This window comes from Camellia sinensis, chromosome 1 (assembly GCF_055761805.1).
Source record: "Camellia sinensis isolate YWXY chromosome 1, ASM5576180v1, whole genome shotgun sequence".
Taxonomy (NCBI): domain Eukaryota; kingdom Viridiplantae; phylum Streptophyta; class Magnoliopsida; order Ericales; family Theaceae; genus Camellia; species Camellia sinensis.
The window spans coordinates 12,610,001-12,621,341 of record NC_138961.1 but is presented as its reverse complement, the minus strand read 5'-3'; the positions used below and the strand labels follow the sequence as shown (position 1 = coordinate 12,621,341).

The window sequence follows — 11,341 nt, the reverse complement described above, 5'->3', positions numbered from 1 at the left end:
TAACTCAAAATAGAGGTTGCGTTTAGTAGGGTTTTATAAATATGATTCGAGAGTATGAGTTGTATTTTAAGTTTGTGAGTTGTGAAATTATGATTTGAGTGTAGAAAATTTGTTTGGTTATGGTTTTTGAATAGAGTGTTGAATTGAGTTTTGAATTGAGTATGGAATTGAGTTTTGAAAGTTTGATTTGACATGTGATGCAAGAAAATTTGTTTAGTTATGAGTTTTGAAAAGATTTTTCAAAACTTAATTCAAATTGTTATAACTCATAACAAAACATACTACTTTCATACTATTGAAAATTCTGATCAACACTCATAACCAAACTCTTTTTAAAATTCAATTAAAAAAATTTATTATTAACAGAAAATAACATTAATCAATTTTTAATTGAAAATACTACAAAGGAAATAATTTTTTTCCAAAATAAATATTCAAAAAATTTAAATCATAAATATTTAAATAATTTAAATAATCTAAAAAATTTAATAAGTAAAAAATTAAAATAAATATTCAAAAAATTTAAATCGTAAAAATTTAAATAATTTAAATATTCAAAAAATTTGAATAATATAAAATGTTAATATTTTAAATTTAAAAACAACTCTACACTCAAATGGTAACTAAACACATAAAACAAAACTCAATTAAGAAATTATTTTTAAAACTCATTACCAAACACATAACTCGAAATTCCATATTACTTTCACAACTCTACACTCAAATCGTAACCAAATACATAACAACAAAATTAAAATATTTAAAAATATTTTTATAAAAGAGAGTTTGAATTTATTTTTATAAAATATTGTAAATTTTAAAAAATTAAAATCGTAATATTTTGAAATTAAAATATTTAAAAATATTCAAAAAATTAAAAAATTAAAAAAATCGTAACATATTTAAATATTTAAATATTTAAAATCTTAATAAAATTAAAATATTTTTAAAATATTTAAATATTTAAAATATTAAAATATTGATTTAAATTGAGTTTTGAAAAGAGTTTTAAATTATGTGTTTAGTTATGAGTTTTGAAAAGTAATGATTATGTTTTGAACTGAGTTTTGAGAAATGGGTGTATAATTATGATTTGGAAGCTCAAAACAAACAACACACTCAAATCAATGAGTGGAATTATAATTCGAAACTCTTACCAAACGGAGCCATAGTTTTTGAAAAAAAATTCAAAATTTTATTTGGTTGAAAATTTTACAAAAAAGAAAATTTAAATTCACTTTCTCTCTTCTACACATCAATTAATCATTTCTTTCCCAATCACTTTTTTCTTACACACATTTACTCAACTATAACAAAATATCAAATCTTCTCAAACTCCTATACTCCAAAACTATTTCCAAAATATATACCTAAACAAACCAAAATTTTTTTTTAACTCTTTCTTCAAGATTTTTTTTAAAAATTTATCTCCCAAAACAAAACCAAACGCACCCTTTATTTTTATTGCATCTCTCTCAAAATATTAGTCTCATTTAAAAAACTTATATTTTAATATAATTATTATACTTTAAAATATTAGTATATTTTCAAAATTACTCTGTGACTTGTTCTTAAAAATATTAATGATCATAATTAATAAATTTAAAAGAAGAATAAAATAAAAAATTCATATTATTTTAATTCTTAAAAAATATATTTTTTAAGTAAATTATATATATATATCGGATATTTGTTTATAATACCAGTTTAGTTCTCGGAATTATATACTTTCCTTTTAAAGTTTCTAATTGTATAACAAATAACTCCGTTTATTAACCAATCAACTTTTTATAATGATCTCATAAATATATTTTAATTAATAATTGACATAATTTTATTATTGTATAGAAAAATAGTTAAGGCTTGGTTTGGTTTGGTTTGGTATAGAAAAATAGTTAAATTTTTTATTTTTTTAGTAATTCTATTAAATAAAAAATTCTGACAATGAATATTTATAATTTTAAAAACCACACAAAATAATCCATATTTTAAATAAATTTCAAAAAGCATATTTACAATTTACTTTTTTTTTATAAATAAATTATACAAAACCCTTTTGTAGTTTTTATTTTTATTTTTACAACGCGTGTCAATTACTTGAGGTCGGTGGTGAATGTAGAATGAGCACACTGAAATTAGATGTAAAGTGTAGGATTAGATTATTTAAATTGAAATAATACAGACTAAAAATACAATTTGAATTGAAAAATATAATTTACTCATTTGGTTTATAAAAAAATGTTATTTATCATTGAATTTACTTCATTATTTTATTTTTGAAAATTCAAAACAACATAATTATTTGACATAATGTTGCATAAACAAAAAAAAAAAAAAAAAGATGAAAAATTATAATGATATATTTCCAAAAAAAATAAGGTTATTGTCATGTCAAAATGCATTGTCTTTGGCGATAGACATAATTAATAATGAGATAATTACGCTCCCGTGAAATTTTAAATTTTTTTTATATTCATAAAAAATTTATAATATTAATTATTAACATAAATTATACGGACACCGCCTTAAAGTTTTTGTTTAATATAGACCTCCTCTCATATTTAAAAAATTACACTTATTCCTTATCAGATTAAAATAACATATTTGTCTCTTAACTTTTATACATATAAAATAATAAAATAATAAAAATATTTTATTCATGTTATTTCAAGGGAAATAACAATCATCTACTTTGGTTTAACTCACACAAAAAATAAGCCTTTTTATTTTTTGTATTTTTTAATTTTTACTGAATTTTTTTTAATATTTTAAGTAATTTTTTATATTTTTTTAGACACATTTAATCTGGATGTACTTAAGAAATATAACATTTTATATATTTTTTAAATTCACCAAATACAAAAAAAAAATACAAAATACAAAAAAATTAATATATTATCTTATTTTGTTGTATTCAATAAATTTTTTTAAAATTTTTTTTGTACAAATTTTATACTTTTTAAATATATGTAGATTAAATTAATCTAATCTAGATATAATGGTAGACATAAAAGTAAAAAATTATATTTATATATAAAAATTTATATAAAAAATATCATAAAAATATTATAATAGTGATATTGTTTTAATATAAATTATGTTTATGGGTGTTTTGTTTTAGAGTATTGTTAGAGACCCCAAACATTTTATCAATTTTTTTAGGGTGATTCTACTTACACCACTATTTAATATCTTTATACCGTCCATCTCATTATACCACTAAAAAAAATGTAATTCTCATTACACCCCCAATACATTACCAAAACTAACCCTAAATTAACTATTTCATCTCTTTACACCACTAATTTTAGTAATACGGTGCTAAACAATTTACATTATTCCGGTGTTATACTGCCGAAAAAAATAAATCTCTCTAGCATTTTGTTGCTATACATTTACAGAAATACTTTTCTTCCAAACAATGATTTTTTAATTGTGGTGGGCCTGTTTGGTAATACAACGCTAATTAATTTGTATTACTCTACTGTCATGTTACCAGACAATATTTTTTTCCCTAGCATTCTGTTGCCATCCAATTAGATGATAACAAGAAATTAATTTGGGCTACTTGTGAAGTACATGTTCACTGATACATTGTTATACAAATGAGATTATTCTAATGTCATGTTGCTAGACTATAATAGAGTTGTCTATACCCCTGCCGCTATACATTTAAAAATTTTCTTTTTCCTTGAAGCATTCATAAAAAAATTTATAAATCAAACACGCATCCATAAAATCATACATAAAAAGTATCCATAAAATTATTCATAAAAACGTAAAATGTTCGAATATTCATAAAGTATTCATAAAATTTGTTATTGTTTGTATCCATCAATCAAACATATTATCAAAATTCGCCTTGGTAATTTTTTTCCCCCTTAAAAGAAATAGACATCCACAATTTTTAGAATCTGTCAACTTCAATCGTTCCTGCTTGATCTTCATGTTGTCTCTATAGTAACCACTTCTCTTACAAACAAGTGTAAGTCTTGGTTTTCTGTTATTACCTCTTGCATCTGATGTCTTTATGACAATGATAATTCCAATCTTCTTCTCAACGTCAGAAGCTCATTTAATTAATGTTTCACAACTACTAAAAAACTAAAGATAATAAATACATTTATACATCAAATTATTAATAAATCTGAATACAAATTAAAAATAAGAAAAAATCGTATTCATAAAAAAAAACTTAACAAATCTCGTCTGTAATGAATTCATGACTAGAATCTACTAATATTGCAGTATTTACGTTGTTGCAATGAGTATAAGTATAATCCTTCCAAGTAAAAAAATGAAACTAAAAATACATGGTAATGAGAAGCCGAACAAATTTAAAAAAATTCAGTTTGGGGTTACCTGAAATGTATCTTTTATTCGATAATTGGTTACCAGACTTATATTTTTTGTTCGACAATATGATGCGGAACTATTTTACTTTGTTCGATTTCAAACCACCGAACGAAAGTCGAACACCAGTGCAGAAAAACGAAACAAAAACCTACCAAATAAATAAAAAAAACTCACAATTTCACTTTTTTTATGGTTCTTCACCACTGTTTCTTCATCCATTACTTTCTTTACTGATCAAAATACTATGATTCTTACTTTTTGAAAAGAGATGAGTAAGAGAAAAGAAAAATTAAGAAAGGAAAAAGAGTAGGGATTGAAGACCAAGAGGTGTTAGGAGATAACAAAGCATATTTAATTTAGTGTTTTGTCCTTAAAGGTAATTTCACACATGGATAAAATTAGGGAGAAAAAAAAAACTCATATGAAAGGTGTAAAGAGGTAAAATAGTGGTGTAAGTAGAATCACCCATTTTTTTTATCAAATGTTTCACATGGGTGTGAGATCCACATGGTGTGAGTTCCACACCCATGTGAGACATTTTAATAGAAAATTTGGTAGAACTTTTAAGACATCTAGCATTTTTATTCGTTTAAAGTGAAATATCACCATTAAGTTATATTATTGTGTTTGAAAATTCTATATAAAATTTATATTTATATATCATCACTCAATATGTTCAAGTAGAAATGCATGATGGAAAATTATAAAATGCAGTCATGATTATAGGAAGAAGAAATGGTAGGAAAAAAAGCATAAGATAGTTATTTAGAAAATTTTACGGTATGACATTAGTAATTTATAGGGTAATTTGTAATGAGATTATAAATCTTAGAAAAAATAATGTAAATTTTCAAATGTGAAAGGATTTATATTAAACAGAAATCTTGAGGGATCTCACTATAATTTAATTTTTAATATTTATAATTTTTTTTATTAATTTGTAATTATTTGTTTTTAAAATTTCAGTGTTGATATTTCCCATTAATAATTAATAATTTTTTTTTTAATTTGTAAAAAAATAGAAAAAGAAAAAGAAAAGCCTTCCCTTCCCTGAGTGAGGACCGCCTTCCCACAACGGTCATATCGGCAAACCCTATATACATACTACTCTTCTTCGCTTGGCATTGCTCTGATTAATCGTCCAGATCTCAAGACTCAAAACCCCAATTTCGAATCAAGAAATATGAAGAGAGTCTTCGGCGTTAAGAAAGACAAACAACCCTCTCCTTCCATTCATGACGCCTCCGATAGGGTCACTTCTCTCTCTCTCTCTCTCTCTATATATATATATATATGTATAAATTGTTGTAATTTGAACTGGGTCGCTATTCTTTTGGCTAGAATTTTGTTCAGTTTCTGGATATCGACTCTGTGTGTATTTAGAATTATTGATCAAAATTAGGGTTTGTATGTGATTCTCAGTACACTTTTTGGTACATTCATTCAACAATTTTAGACATGGGGATGCTTGTGTTTGAAACTAGATTTTAGATTCTACATTTGTTTTAATTACAAAGTTATGTGCTCTGTTAGAATCCCAGGTTCTAGTTTGGTGTTGAAATTTGTATTTTAACCTTTGTTATTGAAGATAATTCTCTATGGTTCTTCAAAGTAAATGGATGCGGTTATATTTGCTTTGGTTTAGAACACTGTAGAGAAAAAGAAGAGAAAAGAATGGAGGAGATGAAAAAGAGGGTCACAGCCCTAACACAAACGATCATAGCCTTCAATACTCAATAATAGCCATTGATTAATCTCAACTTTATTTTAATGAGCACGGAAGTCTCATTGAATGGGAATTGACACATTTTCCTGTGTGGTTTACTGTCTTAGCCACGTTTGGAAAAAGTATACTAAGGGCTTTTTTTATTTGTTATATATTAGCCACATTTGGAAAATAAACTAAGGGTCACGTTTGGAAAAAGTACACTAAGTGCTTTTTTATTTGTTCTGTATAAGCCATATTTGGATAATACACTAGCCACGTTTCACGTTTGGAAAAAGTACACTAAGACCTTTTTTATTTGTTCTCTATTAGCCACGTTTGAAAAATACACCAGCCACATTTGGAAGGGTCGCGTTTGGAAAAAGTACACTATGGGCATTTTTATTTGTTCTATATTAGCCATGTTTGGAAAATAAACTAAGGGCTTTATTAGCCACGTTTGGAAAATGTAAGACATTCGAAACCCCCCCTCCCCCCCCCCCCCCAAAAAAAAAAAAAATAAGCCCAATGATCAATAAGGGCGAAAATGTCTTAACGTGACACAATAATATATTAAATAGGATCTCATAGAAAATGCTTCCAAATGAATAGGACCTACGGTGTCTATAAAAAATAAAAAAAAAGGACTTCATGGTATGTACTACAAATTTCTAAAGTGAGATTTTCAAGTAATTTTCCCATTAGACTATACATAAACTTAATTAAAAATCTCCACGCGCACATGATCCACGTCAAAACTATTTTACTCTTTGTGTAGAGATTTTTTATTTATTAAAGATAATAGTTTATATTTTCTTTTTCTAGTAGGTATTTTCTTATATTATTTCCGGTTTGGGAATTCACTCATAGGATTCATGTTACTCCCGTTTCTTTTTGTTGGTCCATTATTATTTATTCCATTTTGGGGATGTCCCAAAATGATAGTCCCATTCAAGGTTTTAAAAAGTAGTGTTACGTAACGGTTGCGGTGGTAAGCACTACCTATTATGTGATGGAAATTCACATGTGGAACGGCCGTTTTGGTGTTACTTAATGACCGCAGCGGTTTTGTAACGGCCATAACGGCCCATTACACCTCATTACAATATTCTGAATAGTTTTCTTTCCAAAGAAAAAAAAATGATTAATTACCTAAAAGTCCTATCTACATATTTAGTAGTAGTTTAAGTCCTGTCTAAAAGTTTTTGAACCAATAAGTCCTATTTGTAGATAAGAAGACATTTTTGCCTTTCAATCCAAATAGTTATATATATATATATATAACAACATTGACGTTATTTACTAAAAACAAAATCAAATCAATTATGGGAGTGGATGAAGATACAATTTCGAAGTATCTTGAAGGATTTCTCAATTTGATTCGCTATTATACATACATTGATTTCGGCGTTTGACAAATTTGTGTTTGAGACTTTTTGAGTTGAAATCTGTTTCAAGGTTTAGAATAAAACATATTAAATCGACTAAAGAGATGGGCCTGAAGATTTGGTTTGTAGGTAAGAACTGAGACATTTTCAGTTCCAAAACTGAGAATGTTCTCAATTTAAAATTAAGAATGATTTTAGTTTGCAAAAATATCCAGTAAAATTGAGAAAATTTTCGATTTTTTTTAGTGTTAAAACTGAGAATATTATCATTTTTTTCTTCATAAAATGATAATATTTTCAATTTTAAAACTATTAAAAAATTGAGGAATTTCTCAGTTTTGCACAACCATTGAAAATCACACGGTGAGAATGAATTACTCATATCAAGGAAGAAGTGGTCAGCAGCGTCGGCGAGGTCAACGTGGTCAAGGCCGGTGCTGGAGCCGACGATGCATTGGACGGAAGGGAAGCGACCGAGAGTGTTGGAGGTGAGAGAGAAGGGACCGAGGCAGAGGAGGAGCCGCACGGATGAGACTAGAGACTGGGTCTATGGAAAGGAGGAGGGGTAATACGACGTTGATCATCATGATCGTTGCTTCGATTATGTAGCGAAGAGGGCTCGATGGTTTAACCTCTATCACCCTTCTAAACTGAAAACACATACCCAATCACAAACATGCATGCGATTTAACCCTAGACTCCTCCCATTGATCAAACAAGATCTACATCCAAATTCATAGAGAGAGAGAGAGAGAGAGAGAGAGAGAGAGAGAGAGGCATCGTTGGTGTTACAGCAAGAAAGAGAGATGATGAAATTCTAGTGCTATTGTTGCTTCTTGTTGGGGAGTGGTGTAAAAGTATAAGAGAGAGAGAGTGAAGACCGCAATGATGTTTGACAGCGATAGAGGAGGTCTTGGAAGGATAAATTGGTCTATTAAAAATTAATGGGATTTGAAGGAGCAAATAATTTTTTCTAGGACTTATATGTAAATGCCCCCCCCCAAAAAAAAAAAAATTACAAAAAAGAACGAATACTCAAGTAATCCAAACCTAAATAAAAAACCTTGTATGAATTTTTTATTTTATTTTATAATTTTTATTTCATTACGTTGGCATGTAAAATAAAAAATATATAAATAGTGGTTGTATTTATTTTTATAATCATTTCATTTAATATTTAGTTGTAAATATTTTTTATTTTGTTACTATAATGTGTTGTCTAAAAAATGTCTTTAAAAAAGAATCAGTAGCTCAAAAATAATTTTTGCTTATGACACAATTTTTATTTTTATAATCATTTCATTTATTACTTAATAATAAATAATTTTATTTAGTTAGCTGTAAAGTGTTGTCTAAAAAATTGTCTTTTTTTTTAAAAAAATAAATCATTAACTCAAATTCTTTTTTTTATTTATGACACAATTTTTTTTTATAATCATTTTATTTAATAATTGTAAATATTTTTTATTTAGTTAGTTCAGGCTATTGGTCAAAAATAATTTTATAGACCTTTAAAATCAATTATTCTTAAAGTCATTAACTATTAAAATAAAATGTAAAAAGTTCCTTTTATAGTGATTTAAAATCTATTTTAAACCCTTACAAATGTGATTTTGAAATCAAAATATGCGTATTAGTAAATTTTTTTCAAATTGTGGGAAAAATTAAAAAATTCACGGTTTCGGTTACTGCAACTGTTATGTTATTCTTTTACGCCCCACCATCGCAACCGTTGCGACGACCGCAACCGCTTTTCAAAACATTGGTCCCATTTGAAAAGTCAAAGTAAAAAACATTTAATTTTTCAAAGCTATTCCTTTTGAGTAATTATAAATATATTAAAAATTTGAAACGATAGGGGCATTAGTGGAAAAATATTTTAAAAGATGGCTGCTAAATGCCTTTACCTTTTTCCTTTGGACCCCTACCTCTTCTATTTTTTTTGTTACAATTTTGTCCCAATACCAAATTTTATTTTTAACCCTATCTCTATCCTTCTAACCCCCAACCCCAACCCCAACCCCACCCCCACCCCCACCTATACTCTACTCTGGCTGGTAGCCTCCCCGCGCCACCAACCTGCAGCACCGTCACGACCACCATTTCCTCCGTAGCCCTTAACCGCCACTACTAAGAGATAGAGAAAGAGTCACCACCAACCCATTGCCTCCTGCTCCTCCTCTTCTCCTTCTCCTCATCACGACCCAGACTGCCTAAAGCAACTATTGCAAACCCCCATCACAAACCCCGTCTTTTTCTTCTTCTCAGTGCAAAACCAATTGCTAGCCGTCACGTCGTCATCGCCAGTCGTCGTGTCGCCTTCACCACCATCATCGCCATCGCCATCGCCTCTCTTTCTCTATCGTTCGATCTGCGCCTCACTCTCTATGAAAAACCCTAGGTCTAGGGTTAGGGTTTGGTGAAAATGGCCAGAGATGAGGGGGGGAGGAGGATCGGCAGTGAGGAGAATCAAACGATGAGAAGGAGGAGCTAACGGGAGGAGGTGGTTGATGGAGTTGGCCACCGGAGATTGGGCGATGGTTGCCGAAGTTGGTGGGGATGGGATTAGGGTTAGGGGCTAGGGTTTGGGTTTGGGATTAGGGGTATGGTTGGTATTAAGGGGGTGGGGGGGTTCAAAGAGGGGACTCATTTTTCTGAGTAGGGGTTCAAAGAAGTGGGAGGGCCAAAGTAAAAAGGTGGGGACAAATAGCAGCCCTTATTTTAAAATTTAAAAGTTGTAATCCCCAAAAAGGAACAACAAATTGGGATGGGGAGGGAGTATGATTATTTGTTTTGTGTAACCTTTGAGTTTTTGTACAACTTGTGGTTGGCCTTATGAAAGATCTATAGCTTGTGGTTGGCCTTATGAAAGATCTATAGCTTTAACTGTTTGTGAATGGTATTTTTCCTCGGTCACTCTTTATGTCTCTTGGAGATCTGTGTGGAAATCCCTACAGTTTAGGAGTCATATATAATCCCTATAATTAAGGAATGATTATTGACAGTCCTATTTTAGGTATCCTATTTTAGTTATGTATAGAAGGATGGTGCTGGTGGTCAATAGGGATTACCATGATTCTTGTATATTCCTTTCTCGTAGAATTGTATTTCCTTAAGTTAGCTGCTGGTTACAGTTTATATAATAGGGCATATTGTACAATTCAATGTATTGTATTGAAAATATAAAGCAGTTTCCTCACAGCTTTCATGGTATCAGAGTTGGTTTTTTCTTAAACCAAGCTAACTATGGGGGATAACTCCATCAACAGTCGAGGGTCAACAACCTCAGAGACTCAAACAAGTCGAACCAATTCCATCATCAGTTCGAATGGACTAGAGGGCTCTTCTGTCCAACTATCGGCAGAAAAACTCAACGGGAAGAACTTCCGAGAATGGGCACAGTCCGTGAAACTTGCAGTGGACGGCAGAGGAAAGCTTGGGTATCTTACCGGCGACTCACAGAAACCTGAATTGACGGATGCTGTGGCAGTCCAGTGATGGAGATCAAAGAATTCATTGATTACCTCATGGCTTATCAACTCCATGAAGCCAACTATTGAGAAAACATATATGTTTTCTACCCACAGCAAAAGAAGTGTGGGATGCAGTCCGAGAAACCTACTCTGATGAGGAGAATGGGTCTTTGAAATTAAGACACGCCTATGGCAGATGAAACAAGGCGAAAGGGAGGTGACAGACTATTACATGGAGATGCTGGCACTATGGCAAGAGCTAGATTTAAGCAGCGAAGAAGAATGGCGTTGTTCTGAGGACAATGCACTGTTCAAGAAGAGACAGGAAAAGGAGAGAGTTTTTGAGTTCCTTGCAGGCCTTAATCGAGAGTTAGATGATGTACGAGGAAGGATTCTCAGTCGCCTACCTCTACCATCCA

General features: G+C 29.7%; 1 protein-coding gene across 1 annotated transcript in view; it reads left to right on the top strand.

Annotated features, from left to right (window-relative positions):
* The first annotated feature begins 5,395 nt into the window (after window positions 1-5,395).
* The window catches only part of LOC114263155 (vacuolar protein sorting-associated protein 60.1-like), a 14,540-nt gene continuing 8,594 nt past the window's right edge, over window positions 5,396-11,341 (top strand). Inside the window, 1 exon segment of the mRNA XM_082923050.1 lies at window positions 5,396-5,608. The gene's annotated coding sequence lies outside the window, so the exon portion shown is untranslated.